Raw genomic sequence first — 27,296 nt, forward strand, 5'->3', positions numbered from 1 at the left:
TAACTCATTCGCAAATGAGATGAGAATTATCAAAAGGACATGAAAAGTTTGAGTTGTTCTGCTCATGGGATTAACTGTTAGATTTTGATAAAATTAGAAAAGTTTGTTTCTGTGGATATTGTGCTCAAGAGTTATGGTAAATCAGGAAAAAAATGCATTTTTGTACACTCATAGAGAGCTTAATGATATTTACAAACAATTATAGAAGAAATTGTTGATATTTTTTCCTAAATATTTTAACACCTAAATGTGCTAGCCCATGTTAATTGCTCTTTCATGAGAGACTGTACTGGTTCAAGGTCACTTCAAATATGAGAGCTGAGCTAGAAAGCTCTTTTTTCCGTTATTGCTCTCTAGTAATTGTTCAGTAAAAATAATAACAGCAAACTATTCCCTTTAAAGACTTTCTTTGGAGGTAGAAATATTCCCAATTTACATTTACATACATTTGGATTCAACACAAGTGTATTAAGACACTTCTAACATTAAGGTTTAGAAGTAATCAAATTGTAGAAAATTATAAAATGTATTTGGTTATGTCAGTTATATGATGTTTGCTCTTAAAATAGTTGAATACAAGTTCAGTTTAGTCATAAGCAGAGTTTAACTGGAGAGGATCTTAGATAATACTATTTGTTCCTTCTTTCTTGGGAAGGCATGGAGAAAAGTACTTAAGTGGAACTAGGGAAAGCAAACCATTACTCTCTTGTTGGGAAAAAAAAATGAAAATAGTTCATCAAAAGATATATATGTAATTATATAATGTGTCCCTACACTTAACATGACAGAAACTTCAAAAATTAAAATACTGATTTGAAAAATATAGTATTACTATTTGTTCATTTAGTTAGAGGCCTATGTAAATGGATTTAAGATGTGATTTCTGTGTGAACTAATTGCTGTTACTCTGTCCCAGGGTCATAGTCTATCCCAGTGTTTTTCAAATAACAGGTCATAACTCATTTTTTAAAAAGTTTATTTATTTATTTTGGGAGAGAGAGAGAGAGAGTGCAAACAGGGAGGGGCAGAGAGAGAAGAAGAGAGAGAACCTCAAGCAGTTTCCACGTTGTCAGCCAGAGCCGACGAGGGGCTCAAACTCACGACTTGCGAGGCCCTGACCTGAGCTGAAATCAAGAGTCGGACCCTTAACCGACTGAGCCATCCAGGCATCCGTACCACTAATTTTTAAGTACTGAAATAAATTTAATGGATAGTGACTAGTATTTTTAAATGAAACAGAATATCCTGGAATAGAAAATATCATACCACATTGTTTATAGTAAGGATAAATGTTGGTTTGTGAAACTTTGTTTTGATAACATATATATGGATATGTGACTGTGTTGAATATATATTTCTTACTATGGGTCATGCCCCCCACCCCCAAATTTTAAAACATTGTCTTATACTATATACTGGAATAAATGTTTACCCAATAGTGTAGCAAGGGTAAATTGTATTGAGAGGCAATGCAATAGATTTATGTGTTTTCTCTTGGTGCTAGACTTTGTTCTAAGTAAGTAAATACATATGGATATTAGGGTACATTAATGTATTTGATGTTCAACAAATCTAAAAAGGGTAGCAATACAAAATGAATTAGAAATGTTCTTACTGGTGTATTTGGGATTACCGCACAGTCTGGTGCCCAGTGTCACATATCCCTGCATTGTCTTCATTCATCACACCCATGCTTACTTGCTCTTGGTCATAGGGACGAAGGGGAGTACTCTGTTAAAAAGTCTTCAGTAATATTGAAATAATCTTTTGTATTATCTCCACAGTAGAGGAATTTCACTATATGTATTAGTATTAAGTTGTATCTTGGGAATTTTCAACCTAAAAGATCAGACATTTGACATTTGATGTTTCTATGGTCTATCTGGAGAGTATTTAAAGTTCTATGAAACTGCAAAATGAGTCACTTACATTGAGTTACGTTCATAGTCTAGCTTCAAGTTCTTTTCTTTCCATCAATGAAACGTTAAAATTAGGGCACTTCAGCTTGTAATTCATATTGTAATTAAATAACCAATTATTTCCTATTTATATTCCACTTCTACGTCTGCAAAATTTTATTTTATCTCAATATCCTAACATTAACTGTTCAGTAGAATTATCTTTTGTACGTGAATAGTATATGTAATGTATATAAGTAAGGAGAAAACTGTTTTGTATAAGTTGAAAATTGATTCAGGCCCTTGAAATAAGAATTGAATATTTTATATACAGGGGGAAACATCTGTATAAAACTTCCCATTATGCAATTGTTTTAAAAGGCTTCCACTGTAATATATGGCGGAATAATGCTTCTTCTGACCTCTGAACACAGATGCATGACTTAGCTTTTGGCATTCTTCCTAACACCCTGGAGGGCAGAGATATATTCCAATGTGACATATATTTGAATATGTCTTGAACAGAGGATAAATGTAATTTGTAAACATATCAGGAACAGATTCTAGAGAGGCTGCAATTTGCATTTGTCTAGTTCAGGAAAATTATATAAATATATAAGTCTTTAGTTTATCTATTGCTGTTTTGCTCAAACCAACAGATTTTTAAAACTTTGCCAAATACAGTAACAGTAGGCTCTGAATCATATCTTAATTTTCGTGTTTTCCCTCATTTGTAGTATAGGTTTCTTTCACTCTGATTTCAGGCACTGCCCTGACCTGTCTCAGCCCATGTTGTCTGAAAGACACAGGACTACAGGCTATTAACCATGTTTTTCTACTGTGTGTCTTGCTGCGTGTGAAGCATAGGAGAGCTGATCTTTCTACGTTGAATAGGTCCTTAGTCTGTAATCCTACAGTTTACAATACTGATTTCTAAAACATGGAGGCCAAATCTTTATCAAGGTTATGTATGGGAATTTAAAGCTTTCGAAGAAGAAACAGAAATCTTTAATTTTTTCTAATAGTCATATACTAGAACAGGCTTAGAAATACATGTTGGAAGATTTATTCATCTTTAGCCTACCTTTTTGTTTTCTTTCCTTTCCCTTCCTACCTCTTTTCCTTTGTGTTCAATGTTCACTTTTAAAGCAATTTTTATACAGATATTCACAATCAAATAAAATGTGGAAATAATCTTTCACTTCATTCACTATTTTGTATTTTGTTCATTCCTGCATGGTTTAATGGATTATACTTTCCCCTCCCCCCCATTATTTCATTGAATACCAAATCAGTGAGTATATTGTTTTCAGCGTATGTACACTGCTCAGAAGAGAGAACCTCCATCCAGCCATTCTAAATAAGTAAAAGAAACTCCCCCAAAACAAAAAAAAACCCAAAAACCTAAAACAAAATACAAAAAACCTTATCTCTCTCTATAGAGAGAGAGACTGTGTAGAGAAAGTGTAATGTAGAGGATTATAATTAAAAGTTTAGTTTGAATAAAATGCATTAGACTGAAGCAAAGTAATTAGAGTTGTAGTTTACCTAATAATTGCTGGTAATTGCTTTCAAGACATTAGATCCCCCAACCCCATTTTATTTTATTTTATTTTATTATTTTTTTTTCAATATATGAAATTTATTGTCAAATTGGTTTCCATACAACACCCAGTGCTCATCCCAAAAGGTGCCCTCCTCACTACCCATCACCAACCCTCCCCTCCCCCAACCCCATTTTAAATGGCAGTGAAATTATTTCACCTTGCCATAGCATTAGTGGCGTTAATACTAATGATTTCCATATTTTCCTTGCATAGTCCAAATGTCATCTTGTTAACAAGAATTCTTTATCAGAGATAAAAAAAAATGCATGTTACAAAATTGACAGGATAACTGTTTGTTTTCTGTTTTTCATTTCACTAACAAATGATGGCAACTGGAATGTTTGACTACCTTCGATTTCATGGAAAGTCAAATGACATTCTTCTCTGAATATGTGGTTAACTTAATTTTAATCTCCTTTTTAAACTAACACTCGATAATCAAATAGAAAGTTGTTTACATTTGAGTGATTGACTTAAACCCCTAAAATATTGGATTTAAATTATAGTTTATTTTCTGAAATTAAGGGAATTATGGGAATATATGTGCACTAGTCCACTTTTATCTGTGATTGACCTGAGGTCTACTATGGCCAGGAAGCAGATGATCTGCCTTCTGAGATACCATCAAAAGGTCAATAGTAGGCTAATGCTATGTCATAGTGCCTACATACATGATTCACCTTGCTTCATCCCATCACATAGGCATTTTATCATATCATGTCATCACAAAAAGGGTAAGTATAGTGCAATAAGATATTCTGAGAGAGAGAGACCATGTTCACATAACTTTTATTATAGGCTATTGTTATAATTGCTCTATTTCATTCTTCTTGTTAATCTCTTACTGTGCCTTACTTATAAATTACACTTTATCATAGGTATGTATGCATAGCAAAAAACATAGTTTATATAGGGTTTGGTATTAGTGTGATTTCAGGCATCTACAGTGGGTCTTGAAAAGTATCCCTGTGGATAAAGACAAATGAAATGTCATTTAATCTTCTTTCTTCCCATTCTACAGAGAAATGATGAAGAGGCAGTTGTGGATAGAGGTGGAACTCGTTCTATTCTCAAAACACACTTTGAGAAAGAAGATTTAGAAGGTAAGGCCCTTCCCCCTTGGGATAGTTTTTGTTATGCTTTCTTAAAGTATTTAAAAGAGAAATACGAAGTTTGTCACAATTTGGAGAATTGTAAAAGTAGATATCAGAGTCATGGTGGCGGTGGTGGGTTGTGGATATGATTTCTTTAACGCAGCCTGAAATGCCACCAGGCAGACCTAAAAACAATGAGAAGTATCCATTCATCCAACAGACATGTAATGAATCTCTACTATACATATTCCAGACACTGTGTTGTATGCCAGTCTTTCCGTAATTATTGCTTCAGGAATTACTATCAATTGGGGAATGAAGAAAAAAAAAGTTATGACAGTCCGGCACATTAGGTGTTACATGAGAGGGGACAATAGGACAGGAAGGGCAGCTAGTCCAGCCTATGTTGTCAGAGTAAGTAACTTTCTTTCACTGAAAGAAAGTTAAAGACAACTGACATTCTAGTTTCACTCAGATATATGTGAGAGGTGGAGGCATCAATAGGAAGAAGATCAAATAAGTCAGCAGGGAGGTAGTATGGTCTGACAGTTCAGTGAATGAACTCTGAAACCAAACAGCACTGGATTAAATACGAGTTCTGCCCCTTATTTGCTATGAAAACTTCAGCCAGTTAACTTCTCTGCACCTCAGTTTTCTCAACTGTTAAGATTAGGATAACAATGATTGCACTCTGTGCTGGCAGTGTGGAGCCTGCTTGTGATTCTCTTGCTCTCCCTCTCTCTCTCTGCCCCTCCCCTGCTCACTCTCTCTCTCAAAATAAATAAATAAACGTTTAAACAGAAGATAGGGATAACGGCCAAGATATGGAAGCAACCTTACTATCTATAATACACAAATGGATAAGGAAGAGGTCACACACGTACACATACACACGCACATACGAATATTACTCAGTGATAAAAAAGAATGGGATCGTGCCGTTTGTCATGACATGGATGGGCCTAGAGGGTATTATGCTAAATGAATTCAGTCAGACCAATAAAGAATTATTATATGTGGGATCTAAAAAAATAAATGAATAAACAAGCAAACAAAAAACAGAATCAGAACTGTAAGTACAGAGAACAAACCGATGTCTGCAGAGATGGGTGGAGGGATGGGCAAAATGGGTAAAAGGGGTGGTAGACCTATGCTTCCAATTATGGAATAAGTCACAGGAATAAAAGGTGCAGAATAGAATAGGGAATATAGTCAATGATATCGTCACAGTGTTGTATGGTGACAGATGGTAGGTATACGTGTGAACATAGCATAATGTATAAATTTGTCCAATCACTATGTTATACACTACTGAAACTCATGTAACATGGTGTCAACTATACTCAAATTTAAAAAATATAAAATTTAAAAAATAAAGTAAGGGTAACATTAGAATATATTTCATAAAGTTCTTATGAGAATTAAGGGAAAAATACTTAGAATAGTGCCTGGCATAAGATTTACATTAAGTCTTGATAGTTATTACTACACCACAATTTTTTTTCAAAGGATTTTTGTTTATTTGTTTTTAATTTACATCCAAATCAGTTAGCATATAGTGCAACAGTGATTTCAGGAGTAGATTCCTTAGTGCCCCTTACCCATTTAGCCCATCCCCCCCCTCCCACAACCCCTCCTGTAACCCTCAGTTTGTTCTCCATATTTATGAATCTCTTCTGTTTTGTCCCCCTCCCTGTTTATATATTATTTTTGTTTCCCTTCCCTATGTTCATCTGTTTTGTCTCTTAAAGTCCTCATATGAGTGAAGTCATATGATTGTTGTCTTTCTCTGCCTAATTTCACTTAGCATAATACCCTCCAGTTCCAGCCACATAGTTGCAAATGGCAAGATTTCATTCTCTTTGATTGCCAATACTCCATTGTATATATATACACCACATTTTCTTTATCCATTCATCCACCGATGGACATTTGGGCTTTTTCCATACTTTGGCTATTGTTGATAGTGCTGCTATAAACATGGGGGTGCATACATCCCTTTGAAACAGCACACCTATATCCTGTGGATTAGTGCCTAGTAGTGCAATTGCTGGGTCATAGGGTAGTTCTAATTTTAGTTTTTTTAAGGAATCTCCATACTGTTTTCCGGAGTGGCTGCACCAGCTTGCATTGCCACCAACAGTGCAAAAGAGATCCTCTTTCTCCGCATCCTTGCCAACATCTGTTGTTGCCTGAGTTGTTAATGTTAGCCATTCTGACAGGTGTCAGGTGGTATCTCATTGTGGTTTTGATTTTACACCACAATTTAATGTACACTCCTTATTACTTCATTTTCATTTTTAACCAGAAATTATTATTAGTGAGACACAGGTATATGATATTTTTCATCTTTTGGTTAAAAAAGTAATCTTAAGTAAAAATAATCAGAGATAATTCTTAATAATCCACCACAGCTGAGAAGTAAGGGATCTTCCTCCTAGGAATTGTCAGGTAACTAAATTACAATGGAATTCATAGTTCTTAGATCTTATATTTAGCTCCAACAATTGAATAACAGGAGAATTGACATAATATTTAGAGTAAACTTTCAGCAAGTATACCTACTCAGTGCCTGACATTTTGTGTGGTGCACAGAAAATATGCAGGTCTGGGAAGGTTATACTTCCTGAGTGGGTGTAGTGATTTGCTATGCAATCTATTTTCATTACACAAATTAAAGGGAGCAAAAACTTGAAAAATCTAAATTGATAAAGGAGAATATAAAGATAATTTCTCCTTGGATTTGAAATGCCATTATATTACATTTTTCCCCAGTAGAATATTTACCAGCTACTAATGTCCTGTCATGAATTAAACCACACTTGTATTCACTAAGCACATTTAAGAAAACTCAGTAAAGCAGGAAGTTGGCCTAAAAGTATACTCATTGCAGGAAAAAACCATCTTGGGTTTAATGTTTGTGATAATCTGCACACAGATAATTGAAAGTTAACAGTTTAATAATTTATAAAAATTGCAGTGACATACTGGGGCGCCTTGGATGGCTTAGTCGGTTGAGCTTTCAACTTCGGCTCATGTCATGATCTCATGGCTTGTGAGTTCAAGCCCCATGCCGGGCTCTGTGCTGACAGCTCAGAGTCTGGGGCCTGCTTCGGATTCTGTGTCTCATGGGCCTCTGTCTCTGTCCTCCCCCGCTTGTGCTCTCTCTCTCTCTCTCACAAATGAATAAACATTAAAAAAAAACAATTAAAAAAATTGCAGTGACATACTGAATGTTCCCTTTGGATGGAAAATACATACTACAAAAACAGAATTTAATAAGTTTATTTTAATTATTTTATCAATGTGTATTATATACATATTCTCTTACTTGGCATGGTATTCAGGACAGTGTGATTAAGAGATTTCTGATTGGTGAACACAACTGGGTAAGTCAGATTTTCTTCTCTTTACTGATATCTATAGTGGCCATTTTAATCCCAGAAGAGAATAACTGTGGCTAAGTCACTGGTGATCAAAATTAACATCACAGAGTGTAAATGTAACATTACATTTTAGAATCTTGAAATAAAATAGAAAAAACTTACTTATTTTGACTTTCTAAATATTTGTTCCGCTCCCAGACCATACTAAGTAGATAGACATCCTAGCATCTGAGGGTGCTATACAGGATTCTGCTGTGATGCACACAAAGAATCAATAGATCTATCAATGGTTCCCGGACTGATTATTCTGAATTAGAAAATAATGCAGGTGTAGTGTGTTGGATGTCATGGTTCAGGAAAAAATCGACTGGCAGCATAATATAAAATGGGCAAGGGGAGAGTGCCAGTTATAAAGATAGCATTGCTGCAGGTAATGTGGGTAGTAGTTTCTCCTTTGGTGTAATTAAAGAAAACGGCCAGAGCTCCACATTTTAAGAGCTTCTTTAGTGGGGCACCTGGGTGGCTCAGTCGATTAAGCGTCCAACTTTGGCTCAGGTCATGATCTCACAGCTGTTCGAGCCCCGCTTCGGAGTCTGTGATGATGATCAGAGCTTGGAGTCCATTTCAGATTCTGTGTCTCTCTTTCTCTCTGCCCCTTCCCCTTTCGTGCTCTCTGTCTCTGTCTCTGTTTCTCTCAAAAATAAATAAACATTAAAAAAAGAACTTCTTTAGTAATGTAGATAAAACATAAATAGATATTTATTTTAAATAAAATCGAGTTTGGAATTACAATTGAAGAAAAACACACAATTTATAAACTCTTCATTCAATTAAGATTTTAAATTTGAAAATTAGTGTTTATAGGATTTATATGTATGTAAGAGTTATTAATAGCTAATAGAATTACCAGTATAATGTAACATCCTGTGCACAGCTTGTAGAAATGCCAGGTGGTTAAAAATATCTATAAAGTCTCAGGTGAAATATGTTTAATGGAAATGATCACTTGACCATATTAGCAGCTTGGTATAGTATATTAGCTAATGTATTCACGTATATTATACATTTTGATGAATGTTATGTCAAATGTATAATTTCTCCCTTCAAATATGTTTTTGTTTTATGTGTATCTTGTACCATTTTTCCTCTCGTTTCCTATTACCTAAAATCAAGAGCATACAATTTTATTAGATTCTGTTCACATCCTGTTTTTCTACATCAGACAGTTAGTAAATTCTTTGAATCTATCTTCGGGGTGTCTCTTCTCATTTCTTCTTTTTCACTCCCACTGCCACTGCTCTTTTTCTTTCCCTCTCTGTATACTGGGTGCTCTCTTTCCCACAATCCACCCTCCTGAAAACTGCTAGTGTTCTTGCTAAGCTTATTTCTGATTCCAGTAGCAAAATGTAGTGAGCAGCAACTGATTCCCTGTAATTAGACCAAATCAGGATTGTAGGTAGAGCAAAAATTGTTGGGGTTTACCAGTTTTTATTTTTGGTCTCCCACATCCATGTGAGATTAGTACTGTACAAAGTATCAGGTTACAAAAGGAGAAATACATTAATATCCTTGAAATTCCTTCTTCTACTTTCCCTTTAATACATGTGTGGTGGACAGATAAAATATACAGTGCTCAGTTATATTTGAATTTTAGATGGGTAATGAGTAACTTTTTAGTATAGATATGCCATGCAATATGTTTATTTATTGCTTTTTACTTGCCAGATCTGATAACCTTAGTAGTGGGTATTACCACGAACACTAACATCCCCTCTTAAGGATTGAGGTGCTTATTTCTCTGGTTGCTGTGGGTGTTGCCTGCTATTGTCCCACAGCTGAATTCTTCCCCAGAAATTACCTTCCCCTGAAAGTAACTGTTTCTTGCTGAGGCAGCCATCTCCCCTATGGCATTTTGCATTCAATGAACCATCAGTGGAGTATAAAGGCCTAGCCCCTTTGCTTCAATTTCTTTCAACTCTGAAGGGTGGTCTCAGCTTCAAAGCCCCTTCTGGAATCAATGAAGGTCTTTACTGCAACTGTACCATAATTAAACTTCTCCCTCTACCAAATGCTGCTGCCCATATTTCTGCAAGGGTGTTATTTCTGACAGTTTTCCTCAATAACCTCCCTGAACACAAATCTCTGTCTCAGAGTCTGTTGCTGAGGAACCTGACTCACTCATTCATCATTTTCCTGCTCCCTGAACAGTACCAAGAGATATATATAATTGGTAATTAGCAGGACCTTCACATTGGTGTCTTTGTGGGGCTAAGAACAGTTGTAGTGGGTGAGAAGGCTCTCAAACTACTTGTCTTGGCCATGAGAGTAAATGAAAATCAGTATTGCATGCGATACTAGATGGAAATGGCAGAGATTAGTGCCATCTTTGCAGAAATTGTCAAATCATAGAGGACAGTTGTGGATGATTACAGACTCAGCCAAATGGTGGCATCAATTGCCACTGCTTTGTCAGAAATGGAATCTTCTTAGAGCAGGTTGACATGACCTCAGGCATGTGGTATGCAACTATTGATGGGGAAAGTTCATTTGTATCTATTACTATCAAGAAGGATTGCCAGAAGTAAACATACCCTTGGAAAGTATAACAATATACATTTATGGTCTTGCTCCAGGGCTGTGTTAAATCTCCTACTAACTGTCATAAGAGAGTCCAAAAAGACTTGAACTGAGTGGATTTTCTGCAAAACATTTAAGTTGTTTCACTATACTGAACACATGAACATGAAGTGGCAAGTATGTTGGAGGCCTTGATAAGATAGATGATGGGTTCCAGGAGTGCCTGGGTGGCTCAGTCGTTCAAGCATATGACTCTGGGTTTCCCATCAGGTCTTGATCTCATGGGTTCATGAGTTCAAGTGCCACATCGGGCTTTGCTTTGATAGTGTGGAGCCTGCTTGGGATTCTCTCTCTCTCTCTCTCTCTCTCTCTTTCTCTCTCTCTCTCTCTCTCTCTGTGCCCTTCCCCATCTCTGTCTCTGTCTCTCTGTCTCTCTCTCAAAATAAATAAATAAACATAAAAAAAACCCAGATGGGTTTCAGATCCTGTTTACTTGTGAATCTGTTAAAAGGACAGTATGAGAGTGCCAACACTGTACTGAGTCTGAAACTCTATGATGGATGGATAGATAGGTCTGGTCAGTTTCCACAGGCCCAATAAAAATAACCAAGTGCCCCTTCAGTTACCCTTACTCATTAGATTCTCTCTTCATTGTCTACCCTGGTCCCACTTTTTCACAATTGATGCCTGTACTTTTTAAAGAATTTAATAATTTTTTTCAGATATGACCATGTTATATCTTCTGCAGGCATAAGAATAAATTAATGGCAACTGTCATATGTCCTAGTAATAACTAGATGATAATAAAGATAAGAAAATTTAGTAAAGATGACATGCTATTATTTTATTAATTTTGATTGAACAGATTGATTTCCAATCAGGGCAATTGGGTTGTTTTTTGCCAAAATTTTTTAAAATGCTTCTTTTGTGCTAAAGAAATCATGATATGGAATTTACCATCTTAACCATTTCTAAGTATACAGTTCATTAGTGTTAAGTATATTCACATTGTTGTGTAACCAATCTTCAAAACTTTTTCATCTTGGAAAGTGGAAACTCTATACACATGAAGCAACTCCACATTTGCTCCCTACCCTATCCTGGAGCAAGCACCATTCTATCTTCTATTTCTGTGAATTTGGATACTCTAGATCCCTTATATAAGTGAAGTCATGCAGTATTTGGCTTTGTGACTAGTTTATTTCATAGCATAATGTCCTCAAGGTTTAGCCATGTTGTAGCATGTGTTAGACTTCCTTTCCTTTTTAAGGCTAAATAATACTCCATTGTATGTATATACTACATTTTGTTTATCCATTCATCTGTTGATCAACATGATTGCTTTCATCTCATGGCTATGGTGAAGGGCACTGTTATGAGCATGGGAATGCAAATATTTCTTTGAAATCTACCTTCAATACTTATGAATATATAGCCATAAGTGGGATTGCTGGGTCATACAGTAATTCCAGTTTTTAGTTTTTAGAAGAACTACCACATTGTTTTCCATAGCAATTCATAATTTTACATTCCCATCAAGAGTGCACAAAGGTTCCAATTTCTCCACATCCTTGCCAATGCTTGTGATTTTCTCAGATGTAGGGTTTTTTTTAATGTTTATTTATTTTTGAGAGTGACAGAGAGCACAAGCAGGGGAGGGGCAGAGAGAGAGAGAGAGAGAGAGAGAGAGAGAGAGAGAGAGAGAGAGAGTGAGTCAGCAGGGACGGGCAGAGAGAGATGGAGACACAGAATCCAAAGCAGGCTCCATGCTCTGAGCTGTCAGCACAGAGCCCAACACGGGGCTTTAAATCACAGACTGCGAAATCATCACCTGAGCCGAAGTCAGATCCACACAGGTGCCCTGTCACTACTTGTGATTTTCTCTTTGGTTATTTGTTTTTGATAGAAGCCATCCTAATGGGTGTGAGGTGATATTTCACTGTGGTTTTTGACTTGCATTTTCCTAATAATTCGTGATATTGAGCATCTTCTCATATGCTTGTTGGCTACTTGTTCATCATCTTTAGAAAAATGATTGTTCAAGTCCTTAGCTCCTTGTTTAATTAGATGTTTTGTTGTTGAGTTATATGAATTCTTTATATATTCTAGATATTAACCTCCTATCAGATATATGATTTGGAAATATTTTCTCCCATTTCATTGGTTGCCTTTTGACTCTGTTGATTGTGTCCTTTGATACAGAGAAAATTTTAGTTTTTATGTAGTCAAATTTGTCTACTTATTCTTTAGTTGCCTATGCTTTTGGTATCATATCTGGGAAATCCTTGCCAAATCCAATGTCATAAAACTTTTCCCTATATTTCCTTCTAATTTATAGTTTTGGGTCATACGTTTAGATCTCTGGTCCATTTTGAGTTAAGTCTGTATATGGTGTAGAATGCTTGCACTTTTACCTTTCATGTTTCTTTGTTGCCTAACATTATAGCTCACATCTCTCCTCACAGGTTAAATATTTCCCCAAATCACTGATATGTAAAGAACCTATTTAGTGAGAGACTATTGTTTTCCATATTTTTAGCAAATGTTTCTATTTTTTACAGTCTGAGAACATAGAAGACACAGTAACCCCCAGGAATATTATTCAAGACTTCTGTTTAAAGCCTTTTAGTTTGGCCCAAATTGGTTCCTTCCCATCTCCACCATTTGCTAGTGATTTCCCTGCACACAGAAATAGAATGCCCACTCTTCCCATCCATTAGTGTTACCTGACTCCTCTGAAAAGAATAATTATTTTCTTCCTTCACATGTCTCTTTCTGAGTTTACATCTTTTTTATATTAATGTTATATACATTATTTCTTCTCTTTTTTTTGATTATAAGCTTGTTTAGGGACAAATCATCATCTTACACATATTTACATTCTTCTGTGTTATCTAGCACTTTTTCTTGAATTAGGTAGGTATTAAAATGTGTTGCATTGAATCTCATTTATATGTCATTCAATAACATATCCCTAATCACATAAGAGTGAATTTATATAATGTAATTAGGTGCATAATTAATGTTCATCAAATAATTACCCATGAAATTATTTTACATGTAAATACAGAAGTTTCTGATTATGTTGCACTGCACTGAGATAAATCAATCTAGTTATATTTCAATCTGATTTTCAGGAATTCATAAATGTAGAACTGTAATGGAAAAATTAAACTTACCTTTAAATCTTGGCCTACACATTAAATAAAAGAGACATTTTCTTTATCCTTTATTGCTTTTAGCAGACAGTAAAATACTTTTAAGTCAAGGATTTAATAAAGAAAAGTATACCCCTATATTGATATTCTTTTGGTCATCCCACTTGAGGAGAAAAATGGTTTACCAGTTTATTTCCTTTGGGGATCACTTACTAGATGGTGCACCCAAAGTGCACCTAGCACAAAATGATCATACAATATAGTTCTATCAATGGTAGTACCCTCGCACTTTCTTCCTTCCACCCCATTCCTGAGCTCTTATGGTAACTGAAATGGTTTTCTGACGATAATCATCATAATGTCAAAAGTGGTTTCCACCACAAAACTAAAGATAATGAGTGCAGATCTTGTGTTTATGACACAGTATTTTGCAATCAACGTAAAAAATAATTGGAAAAAAAAAGGAAGGCAAGAAAGAGCCAAAATTAGGCCTATGCATTTTATTTCTAAACTTTTATCTCCAAGAGAAGGAAAAAGTGGATTCTGTTGGGAGAAACCAAATTTGGCTTCACAAAGACAGAGGTGGGCTTTGAAGGAGGAAGGGTGTTCTGAAGGCAAAGAAGGAAGCATTTGTTATATTCTGGAATCGTTAATATGGTATGGCTAAAGCATTGGAATTTCTGCATGGGGCAAAGAATGACTGTAGATGAAGTTTCAGTATTTGCATGAGGTAGTAGACAATGACTTAATTCTTGAAATTACTAAATGAGGAGAGTACTATTGTAATCTCCATTTTACAGTTAAAGAAACTAAAGCACAGAAGACTAATAGGCCAGGCCAAAGGACTAGCAAGTGGTAGAGCAGGGATTCAAAAATCACAAGGGTCTGGGCTTTTCACAACTGTATTGCAGAATTAAAGATAATACTGAGTCTTGTGTTGTAGAGGACTGAATGGGGCAAGGTGATTGGAAGACTTGAGCATACTTACTCATTTGATCATGACTATTTAAAAAAAGTTAAGATTTTCATGTCCTGTTATAAAGAAATAAAGGATTCAATAATTAATACTCATATCACAATAGTTTTCTGAATAATTTTGCAAAAATTTGAGTTTTATAGTTAATAAATTCCCATTAGAGAGATTCATTTCCATAAATAAGAGAACCTCTCTCTAACTGAAAACCGGTGAGATCATAACCTCATGTTCTCCTATTTTAAATTCTCGCCTCTGCTGCACCACAAAATGAATAATCTTATTGTTTCCTTATTCCACATGTCTTTTCTTTGAAAAAGGTTCATTTTTCCCTGCCATTATTGGTTGATTAGCTTTTGTGCATTTAGTATTGTTGTTATTGGCTCAATGTCAATTAATGGGGCAGTTCTAAGTGGTAGTTGGTCCATTGGTAATGAGTAGTGAAATTAGTTAATTACATAGGACCCATATGAAATTGTACATTTTTCCTGCCAAATACTTTGAATATTTGAGAATGGGAGTTAGGCACATAGACTAATACTGAAGAATAGTCAATATTAAATTTCATTTCCTTCTTGAGCAATCTTTGCCACCTGAGCACATTTCATAATGAACTCTTGTATTTTACCATGGGTATCCTAAGAATAAGAAACAAATGAGAGAGTATTGTTTTAAATACTTTTATTTCTAAAATTATCATGTGAGCTATACATCATGTTCCGTATTTCTTCATTTTAGTCATTTCACATAATTTGTGTATGTGACACACATCAATATATTTTGATATATATATAATTTATTCATGATGCTTTATCTATTTGAAGTGAGCAACAACTTGATAGTTATTTATAATCTGTTTTTATGGTATATTGTAAGTCCAAGAAAATTTGAAAGATCTTAAAGTATTTTTATAACTTTGGTTATGGTTTATTAGGCCATTTGTAAATAGTTATAGACATGTATTTGCTTGAGGACAGTAACATATATTCTAGTGTGTATATGTAATTATGAAATCCTGCAAATTTATGGTTTCATAATTTCAGGGTCCTGGATATACATTTTGTATCCCTTGCTTAGGATGATAGTTTTTAGGTAGCCGGTCTTAGGATAAAGCCCTTACTGTTAATCACTTTTCATTATTCTTTATAAGTCAAACTGTGTTTAATAATATTTCTACCCATCAAAGGTATGGTATAGCATTTAGGGTATTTGTTTTCTTTCTTTTTTTTGTTTTTGGATTGAGGAGGGTATCTGCTTTCTAATGTGACTTAAATATATCATTTGTGAATTGAATAGGACTGTGTGTGTGTGTGTGTGTGTGTGTGTGTGTGTGTAACATTTTCAATCACTATTTCAGAGATATAGATGAAAAGAAATTCCTTTTCATTACATTAAATATAATCCTATAAATATTAAAAGAAGGAATTTTACAGCATAGAAAGTATCCCTTTAATCCTTAAATATTTGAATCCTTAAATATTGAAAACTTTGAAGACAGACCACAAATGACCAAAGCTTCTTAATATATACCATATAGGTTTATATTAATATTACCCTTTAGTTTTGCATTTTCCAGGCATCTGAGACTTAAGGGTATTCATTATTTAGTGACACAGTTTAATAATGAGGGAGTAGGACCATGAAGGTGACATTGTGAAGTAGATCCATTTAGTCTACTTCTTGATTAAATTCTAAATCTCTATGTCAGCTGCTAATCTTTCCCCCTGGTGTGATCCTACTTCAAAGCTCCTCTGTTATGTGTGAGCGTAGCCTCCTCAGGTTGTTGCCTTTCTAGAGGGTCGGTCTCACAGTAGTACACGCGGGGCTAGGCTACCAGTCAGGTAGGACCTTTCTAGGGAAGTTGTCATCATTCACCAATATTTAATTAAGTGCTAATGGCATAGAAGCACTGGGCCATTTTCTATTTCATACCCTGCATTCTCTAAGGAGGTTTAGATACTGGTGCTGACGATAGGGCACTTCAGTCCTACATCCCTTTGGAAAAAAATGTCACTGGCCACTTTGCACATAAATGTTTACATTAAAATATAAATTGATATAATAATTGAAAGAGGTCATTTTGATTTTTTGGATAATGCACACCTATAATTTAGCAGTACTGGTAGCACTGGAACCTCAGTAGAATTAATTTCACTTTGCATACCAGTATTCTGAGATTATTTTTCTGAATGCTGTCTTACATTTTCTCCAAGGAACCTTTTTACTCCCCATTCTATCTTCCTGCTTTCCTGGCAGCCTACTCGTCCCTACTGCCTTTAGACAGAACTGCTGAAAAGCACAATGAAAAAAATTGGATTCTCTTTGCTTCCTTTCTCTATCATTTCTACCCCTTAATGAGGTTCAGGTGGGATGCCAATAAAGGAAACAAAATAATTGAATTTGTGATTAGAAGAAAGTAAAATTTTAATTTTCTGATGGTAAATTAAGCTTTTGTCTCCGAGACAGGAAGATTATGAATATTCCTTTTGACCACTTTCGAAACTGCTTCTAAATTAGCTTGGGAGCATTTGTAATAAAAGTATTAAAGTCTTATTAACAAAGGGATATCTAATTTCTAGCTAAATTGTTTAAAATATGCCTATGTTATCCTTTGCATAACTCAGTTTTTTCCTTGTAATGATAATTGCCATGATTTAATTAGATGACATAGTGCCAAAGCATTTTATGACATCACAGCTATTAATACAAAATTACAGTGTCAGCAACACCAATGCAGTTAACAGTGATCGCAAAAACAAAAGTCAGGTTAGTAAGTTGAGACATGGACTGTTTATGTGAATAGCTTATTTCTTAGTGTGTATCCTATTTGACTATTAAAAAGTGCTCTTAATTGCCAACTACAGTGGCTCTCTGTCCTCATCCTTTTTGAATTCTCTGTTGCTTTTAGAACTTTGACAGTGCCTTAGCTTTTAGACCTCTCTTCTCTTATCTCTCTTTCCTTGGCTGATACTTTTCTCAGATCCTGTCTTCCTTGGTATTTTTCTATTTTACCTTTTAACCTCTCTTCTTCTGCCTGACATTTCTGTATTTTTTTCAAAATAACATTAGTTTTAGTGTTTTAAAAATTATTAAAATAATATGTATCCCATTAGAAAAATCCAAGAAATATAATAAGTATAAAGAAGACAAGCAAAACAACAATCCTGAAAATGCACCTCCTAAAAGTAATATATTAATATTCTGAGCAGATTAATAATGGAATTAATATTATGAACAAAACATTAATTATGTGTCATAAACATATACATGATTATAACTAAACTATATATAAGTGGATTTATGGTACCCTTTTAACTTTTAAATTACTCTCTTTTCATTAAAAAACATCAGGGTGCCTGGGTGGCTCAGTTGGCTAAACATCTAACTTCTGCTTGGTCATGATCTCGTGGTTTGTGAGTTTGAGCCCCGCATTGGGCTCTGTGCTGACAGCTCAGAACCTGGAGCCTGCTTCGGATTCTGTGTCTCCCTCTCTCTCTGCCCCTTCCTCGCTTGCACTCTGTATGTGTCTCTCTCAAAAATAAATAAACATTTAAAAAATTTAAAAAAAAACCCCAAACACCAGAATCTTTCCATGTTAGTATGGATACTATTCTTTTAAATTTCTAATTGGCATTTTATTGCATGGTTATACCATGCTTTATTTTACTAATCCCTTGTCAATGGAAATTTTGATTATTTCTCATTTTTGTCTTTTAAACAAAGCAGCTTTGCACATTATTGTATATGTATCTCTGTGCATTTGACCCTCCCTACATAATCTCAGAAACAGATTCACTACCTCAAAAGGTTATTAAATGAAAATTTTGATACAGGTTAAAAAAATTTTTTTTTTAATGTTTATTTCTGAAAGACAGGGAGAGACAGAGGGTGAGCAGGGGAGGGGCAGAGAGAGAGATACAGAATCTGAAGCAGGCTCCAAGCTCTGAGCTGTCAGCACAGAGCCGTGGGGCTCAAATTCATGAACTGTGAGATAATGACCTGAGCTGAAGTCAGACGCTTAACCAAGTCACCCAGGTGCCCCTATACATGTTTTTATATTGGCTTCCAGAACGATTATACTGAAATACACTCCCATTAACATGTGAGAGGTTCCATCTATTTCTTCAAATTTGACAATTACAATTCTCATCTATCTTTGAAATGTTTATTTCTCTCCACATTGATTCTTTTTTCCTTCTTACTCTTCATATTTTCCCTGGATGTTTCACTTCCTGGAATATTATTTCCACCAATAGGTGCTGTAGGTGTCTATATGGGCATAACCAAAATGCTCCAGATGTGTCCTGTGGATCTTCATATACTGATTATATCTAACTAGGGTAGACACATTAGAGAAGATGGATATGACCTCAGGAGAGGTCATCTCATACAAATATTAGTTGAGGAAAATGCTAAGGGAATACTTACAAAAACATGACTGCTAAATTAAGATATTTGGAAGATTGTTATATAGATGACAAAATATACTATCATTTTAACATGGAAATAGTAGAGTTTCATATAAGGAAAAAAAAACCATATTAAGTTGTTAAAATTGCCCTATTGGCTATGGTTACTTAGCAATATGCTTAGTTTTAGAAATGTTGAGTCCAGTGAGGAGGGCACCTGTTGGGATGAGCCCTGAGTGTTGTATGGAAACCAATTTGACAATAAATTTCATATTAAAAAAAAAATCAAAAAAAGAAATGTTGAGTTAACTTCTATTTATTTAGTTTAGTATTAGAAATGTTAACTCCTATTTATTTCACATGTTAAGATGAGAGGTATTTAATCAGATGGTCTCTGAAGAATTTTCTGGTTGTAAATTCTGTGATCTTGAGAGTGAACTTTTAGATTATGCTTTAAAATATAAATTCCTTGTTAACTTTGCTTAATATTTAAATACCTGGAGGTTTTTAAGTTTTCTGACTGAAAAGAAATTTTAAATCTGAAAAGGAATGCTGACTCAATATAAATGAAGGGGTTAGAAATGTCCTATAAGTTATTTGACACCACAGAAACTTATTTTACACCTTTCTTGAGGGAGAAAACAATCCGAAGTGAAGTAATGCACCCTTATTTATCTGATTATACACTTAGTTACTTACTTGAAACTTTGAAAAGTTTTATAAGGAAGTGTAAGGTGCTAAGAGAGCGTATGCTGGCCTGGCAGTTATATGTTAGACAGATGTCATAGATCTGGTCACGGTACCGTAAGAGCTCCTGGAAGCAACAGCAGGAAACCGGCACACAAGTCCTCTCCAAGCCTTTGTGGCGCACTTGCTGATGTCCCGGAGGTCCACACAAGTCATCTGGCCAAGCCAAGAGTCAAGGGTTGGAGGAATAGATTTCGCCACAGCTGGGAGAAACTGATAAAATATTTGGGGCCGTTAGAAAAAATCTACCACATTATCTCTTATTTGTATATAACTATACAGAAAGGCCGTGTTTTTTCATCTTTACTTTCCAATGTTTTGTTTTATTCTTTTGGTTCTATAGTTGAATCCCACCCACTTTCTTCATGGAAACCTTTTTCTTCTCAATGACTCTTCCATTTTCCCAAACGAGTCTCTCTCTGTGTCCTTAATTACCGTAATTCCCAGAATGAGCCACTTTCTACATGTGCACATGTCTTTTGGATTAACACAATACAAAACTAAATCTGGAATAGTTTACAGTTTTACATTTTTTGCTCATTTCCTAAGCTATTTCCCTAAAGCAAAGTGGCAGAGCTGTTGAAAAATCATAAATTAATTAAAATGTGTTGGGGAGGTGGAGGGTACCACCTTCTCTTTTGCGTTCATTTTTTAAAGTATCCCAGAACAGATGTTGATTTATTTTCTCCCTCTTCCTTGCAATATAAAACAACAAACATAAATGTTTTAAAACAGTGGTGAAATTGCGAGCTTCTGTGATTATAAAAGTACATATTATATCTTTCCTTATTTTGCCCCTGCTCTAGCATGCATCTCACACTATCCCCCCCAAAATGCTCCTTGGTTTTTGCACACATTATCCCATTCCTCTGCTAATGCAAAACCTACTTATTGTTTACGACTCAAGTTCTACCTTCTCCGTGAAACTTTCCTCGATTGTTCAAGTTATTCTTGATTTCGCTCTAATACGAATTCCTACAGCATTTAATGGCTGATACCACACAAGAACATTAGCTTTAGTGCAGATTGTAATTGTTTACTGCTTTTTATTTGTATTCTAATTTGTATATTGGCTGCTGTTTTCTTTGTTGGACTTGAGTCCTCACAAAATGGATGGTTATCTTTTAAGTACAGAGATCATATGCTATAAACATTCCTTATTATCCCGTTTCTTGCCTGATTTGCATTCTAGCCTCTCGTAGAGCTCTGGAAACATCCGATATCAAGCTGTTTTACAACCTACCAGAATTGGGAATTCCCCTGGCTTTTTTTTTCTCTTAGAAAATGTGATATTATTAGGCTTCATTCATTTATTTGACAAATGCTGACACTTACATGTTGAGGGTTTTTAGGTTCCAAGATGAAAAAATAACACTGCTTGATTCTCAAGATACAAAGTAATTTAGTTGCTATGTTTTTCTCAAACAGTGTCATAAACTTGTAAAAAGTAGTTTTTTTTTTTTTTTTTTTTTTAAATATACCACAGTACCTTCTAAACTAGTAAATCCCAGACTATGGCTCTTTTGATGAGTAACATTAGCACTTACAAGATTTCTATTTTTTTGATAGAATAATCATAGTCATGTGACACTTTGCTTTGTAATCATTACAAATCTAGCCCTGAGATTGGGTGACTGTGACCAGACTGGTTTGATACTTTTTTTTTTTTCTCAGTGAAACAGTCCAAGAAACAACAGTGCGGGAGCGTCTACATACACACACTCACTCACACCCTCTTGGTCTCTTTTCTTTCTCTCTGTTGCTGTCCCTCAGCAGAGAATTTCTGTTGGATTTAGAATTCTTTGATATATTATGATAAATGATGGCTTGTTGTGTTTTCTGACTCTGCTAGAGTCTCCAAGGAATTAAAGATCACATGCTTATTCAGCTTAATGTACTTGACCTTTTCCTATGATACGTCTGAATGGCTGTAGCAACTCAGTAACTATGCACCAGCTGTGTTATATTCATTTCACAGAAAAAACACAGTTCTCTTCAAGAGTAGGTAGCTTGACTTCTTTCCTCCCAGCGAAATAAAGAATAGTGTATTAGTATTATTATTAATTATAGTAGGATTTCTCTCCATCCCCAAATACACCTCTAATCTCACTGCATTTGGTAAACATTCAGAATGCTTTGACCACAGTCACATCAAGTGGTGTTTCAGTACTGGTCCCTCTTACATAATGAAAATTTTTACAGTAGTTCTGTATCTGCTCCATGAGACTGTATCCACACAATTTAAGTGTCAAAATTCCAGGATTTGTTAGCAAAATTTTACTCAGAAAGCAGTGTTTGTTACCTTTAATGAAACTTTGCTTTTCTAATGGGGAAACTGTATTTTCTGTCAAGTGACATAGAGTCAATTTTGAGTAAATTCTAGTGTTCTGTGCTTATCTTGAAAAAAATCTTTGCTTTTAATAGCACTGTTCCATTCTTACTAATATTTTGGAAATACATTTGTATCTAAGTGATTCCAGATTTTTATTAATTTGGGGGTTTTTAACATGGCATAAAAGTAATTATTGACTATTTTGATTAACTTAAAAAATGCTCATTTGAGAAGATTCCCTCTTTTAACTAAATTTTTGGACTTTATATATCATAAAATAAAATTGTTCTCTATATAATCTTAAAAAATAGATTAGGTTTAATAATATTCAAGGTATATTTGAGCCATGACATTTTTCATTATCTTGAATGCTTTTTCTTCTTTGAAGTGATCTCTGCTAGGTTGGAAAATTCAATTTTGAATATGATGTTTTAGGAAAAATTTATGGTAATATTAACCTGGAAATTTTATTTACATACTGTTTTCCACAGGATCTAATATGATTCTCTAGTTGCTGAAACCAGGGTTATTATAGTTGGGGTTAGAAAATTTGGCAATATAGAGGGAAACAGAAAGACGATGAAATAGGACAGGAAAACTTCATTCTGCTTTCTCATTCCTTTCAGCCACTGAGGGTGAGCAGGATGAAGGGAAAGGGAGGTAACAAGTGTGTCTGCTATATCATAGGCCTCATGTCTAATATTTTATATCTATTCTATTCTCATGCAATCTTTGTAGAAATTCTCTTAAATCTGTTGATGTTTTTAATATCTACATTTCTTTATTTTGTTCTAAAAGCAAACATGAGGTGGTCTGGATGAGGCAGATTCTTACTATTGTAGCAATAACCACGTTGGTTCTCCATGTCCCATTCTTTCCCTTTAAGGTGATATGATGAGAACTAGACGGTTAGAGGCACAGGAGGGGAGCCCTAAGATTATGAATTAAGTTTATATGGGAATTTTTCTACAGCTCCCTTTTCCCCTCCTGAGAGAGGGAGGGAAATCTTATCTCCTTTATGTAATCAAATCTCAAGGAAGAGAAGAGGAAGATCCCTTAGTTTAAACCCTTTGGATATAAACTGGTAGCTATGGGGATTTATTATCTTTTGAAATGTAAAGACATAAATCTGAGAAATAAATGTCTACCTGTCTTTGAAGGTCTCTTTTAGTCCACCTTTAACCCCCAAAGCTTGTCCTTTAACTCAGATTCCAGTTTTCTCTGCTTTAGAAGTCTCTAGTCATGCAGAAACATGAAATAAATACTTTCTCCTTAGTTCCATAAGCATAAATTGTGACCTTTCTTTCACTGTTGCTTTGAAATTTGTGGTCATACCTTTTTTTCCCCCATTCTTACATTTCTTAATGTGTTTAGTAGCCAATGCATTATTGTGTCTATTACCTATATATTTTACTTAAAGTTATCATCTCTATTTTTTTATTAAAAGATTTTTTTAAATGTTTATTATTTTTGAGATAGAGACAGAGCGCAAGCAGGGAAGGGGCAGAGAGAGAGGGAGACACAGAATCCAAAGCAGGCTCCAGGCTCTGAGCTGTCAGCACAGAGCCCGATGCGGGGCTCGAACTCACAGACCGTGAGATCATGACCTGAGCTGTAGTCGGCCACCCCACCAACTGAGCCACCCAGGTGCCCCATCATCTCAATTTATACAAAAGATTTATATACTCAATAAAAATGTATTGAGCACCAAGAAATATCAAGTAGTGCTGCAGATACTTGGGACACATCAGCGAACAAAGAAAAAATCCCTGCTCTTCTTAAGTTGAAAAACTTTTGAGGGAAACTAGAAAGGAAGCACTAAACATAATAAATCAATTACATGGTATGTAAGTGCTATAGAAAAAATAAAAATAGAGGAGAATGAGGAGCATAAAGGGTCAGAAAGAGTAGGGTGTAATATTAAGTAGATGGTTAGTGCAGGCTTTGCTGAGAAGGTGAAATATGAGCAAAGACTTGAAAGAGGTGAGGAATTTTCCAAGTAGGCAGAATATTTCAGGCGGTAAAAAAAGACAGAGGCAAGTCCCCCGGGTGGCAGTGAGAACAGCAAGGAGGCCAGTGTGGCTTAAGCGAAGTGGAGATCAGTGAGTGAGGAGTAAGTGAGGAGGAGGTCAGTAGCAGAGAGGATCAGAGAGCTAAAAGGCATAGGGTGTGCAGATCACAAAGAGCCTTGGAAAGGCCTAGAATAATCGTGGCCTCTTCTCTGAGTAAAATAGGGTAACATTGGAAGGATAAAATGAAGAATGATGGGATCTAACTTGCATTTTAAGAGGACTACGCTTGCTACTGTGTTTGGCATAGACAGTGGGGCTAAAGGTGGACTTACGAAGGCCGGCTGGGAGACTGTTGCAGTCATCCAGGTTGGGTATGATGTTGCCCTGACTAGAGTAGTGAAGTGAAATAATAAGTGGGCAGATTCTGGATATGTTTTGCAAGGTGTTCCAACACGTTTCTTCTTCGATTGGTTGTGCGCTTAAGAGAAAGAGAGGAGTCTACAGTGACTGCAAGGTATTTGTTCTGAGCAGCCAGAAAATTTTGTCATCGACTGAGATGGACAGGATTGTGGGGGAGCGTTTTTTTAGGAGGGAGTTGGGATGGAGAAGACTAGGAGTTTAGTCCTGTACATCTTGATTTTAAGACGTACTTTAGACGTGTAGTGGAGGTGTCAGGTGAGACTGTCACCTGGGTTTGAGAGAGGTTTGAGATGGAGACACAGAATTGGAGGCTACCCACATACAGGTGGGCAGATCTAGGTTTTGTGGGGGCTGAAACTTAGCATTTTTGAAGGTTCTCTAGGGAAAAAAATCAAAATTTGAATATAAATCAGAGGTGGATATCTATTTAGAATGAAAAAATCTCAACAAATACTTATTGGGAAACTGAATAATAGCACAAAATTGTAACATTTGGAGAAATAGGATACTTTTTAAAAGGAACTGGCATACCTCTATAATACTTTTTCCCACCAATTTTTGGTCTCTAGTGTCAAGGATTTTTAAGTATCATTTTCTGTTGAGGATATGGAAAATTAACTCACTCTTTATTATTAATTAACATTTATAGTAGTCTAGAAAAGTTTCTTTCATCTTTACAACTTATTTATAATTTCATAAAAATTTTCAGGGTTGTCTTAAAATTTAAGAAAACTTATCAAGCTCCTTGCATATATAACCTGTAAGATTTAGAGGAGTTTTCCAGAGACTAACTCTGGCTCTATACTTTGCTTCGTCTCCACTACCCACATGCTCCCAATGCGAGGCACATTGTGATGTCCCTGCACATTATGATACTACTGCAGCCCTGAACCTTTGTGTCACAACTTCAGATGAGTTTGGCACAGTGGGTATGAGGAGTATTCCTGGAAGCTATTCCAGCTCCAGGATAGCTAGCAATGACTTATTCATAAATGGACGTGATGGCAAATCACATAAATATGTTCCATTAAAGCCAACCCAAGTATATCTCCACCTCTATTTCCTATGTTTGTATGTATTTATATTTATGTATTTTTTATTCTTAAGTTAACATACAGCATAGTCTTGGCTTCAGGAGTAGAACCCAGTGATTCATCTCTTATATATGACACCCAATGCTCATCCCAGCAAGTGCCCTCCTTAATGCCCATCACCCATTTAACCCACCCCACGTCTATTTCCTCTTAGTTTCTCAAAATTTTCAGACACTCAAGATTCCAGATTCCATCATGAAGGAATCTTACACTAATAAATGTTCATAAAATATGTGACCATGAGAACACAGTATTAGTCCTCTCCACCCTTACATGTAATCTACCATGAGCTATGAGTTTTGACTTTTTTTTTAATTAAAAGACTTTATTTTTTAGAGCAGTTTTAGGTCTGTAGAGATTGCACAGGAAGTACAGATGCCCCTCTCCTCCCTGCACACAATTTCCTCTTATTACTAATATTTTACATTAGTGGAATTTAACTGAATTACATAGTGTATATTAGGGTTCACTCTTTGTTTTTTACATTTCTATGAGTTTTGACAAATCTATGAGATTACATATCCACTATTACAGTATCATACAGGACAATATCACTTCTCTAAAAATGCCCTGTGCTTTACTTAAACACTCTTACCGCCTCTCCCTGAACCCCTGAAAATCTTTGATAGTTTTACTGTCTCTATAGTTTCACTCTTTCCAGAATTTCATATAGTTGGAATCCTACAGTACATAGCTTTTTCACTGACTTCCTCAATTAGCAATATGAATTTAGGGTTTCTTCATTCGAGACACCTTAAAGAAAAAGCTATATTTTCATGGTTGATAGTTCATTTCTTTTGATTGTTTAATAATACTCCATTTAATGTCTGTACCACTGTTTATTCATTTAAAGAACATCTTAGTTTCCTGGTTTTTTGACAATTATGAACAAAGCTGCTATAAACATTTGTGTGCATGTTTTTATGTGGGCATTAGCTTTCAACTCATTGGAGCAAATACCTAATGAGTGAATTCAGTATTTAGATTAGAGTCTAGACCTTACACCTATTCACAAAAAAACCTCAAAGTGGATCATAGACCTAAAAGTAAAACAGGAACTTGTGCAGAGTGCAGAAGATAACAAAGGAGAAAATCTAGGTGACCTTGAGCCTGGTGATGACTTTTTATTTTAATATTTAATTTTTAAAAATGTTTCTTATTTATTTTTTGATAGAGAGATGGAGGGAAGGGCAGAGAGTGAGGGGGACAGAGGCTATGAAGCGGGCTCTGCACTGACAGGCTGACAGCAGCAAGCCTGATGTGGGGCTTGAACTCACAAACTGTGAGGTCATGACCTGAGCCAAAGTCAGACGCCCAACCAACTGAGCCCCCAGGTGCCCCTGGTGATGACTTTTTAGATACAACACCAAAACACAATCTATTACGGAAAAATTGATAAACTGGACTTCTTTAAAATTAAAACATGCTCTATGAAGGGCACTTAGAAGAATGAAAAGATAAGCTAAAGAGAAAATTCTTGCAAAATGCATATCTGATAAAGGACTTATATCAAGGGGAACCTGGGGGGCTCAGCTGGTTAAGTATCCAACTCTTTGTTTCAGCTCAGGTCCTGATCTCATACTTTCATG

The 27,296-nt window shown here is 35.4% G+C and overlaps 1 protein-coding gene across 2 annotated transcripts in view; it reads left to right on the forward strand.

The window, feature by feature from the left end:
* Window positions 1–4,523: 4,523 nt before the first annotated feature.
* Window positions 4,524–27,296, forward strand: part of SLC4A10 (solute carrier family 4 member 10) — a 187,896-nt gene continuing 165,123 nt past the window's right edge. The window contains exon 1 of one of the 2 annotated variants that reach the window (XM_042952554.1): window positions 4,524–4,608. The gene's annotated coding sequence lies outside the window, so the exon portion shown is untranslated. The remainder of the gene's footprint in view (window positions 4,609–27,296) is intronic. The other variant, XM_042952553.1, reaches the window with a different exon arrangement.

This window comes from Panthera leo, chromosome C1 (assembly GCF_018350215.1).
Source record: "Panthera leo isolate Ple1 chromosome C1, P.leo_Ple1_pat1.1, whole genome shotgun sequence".
NCBI classification, from domain to species: Eukaryota; Metazoa; Chordata; class Mammalia; order Carnivora; family Felidae; genus Panthera; species Panthera leo.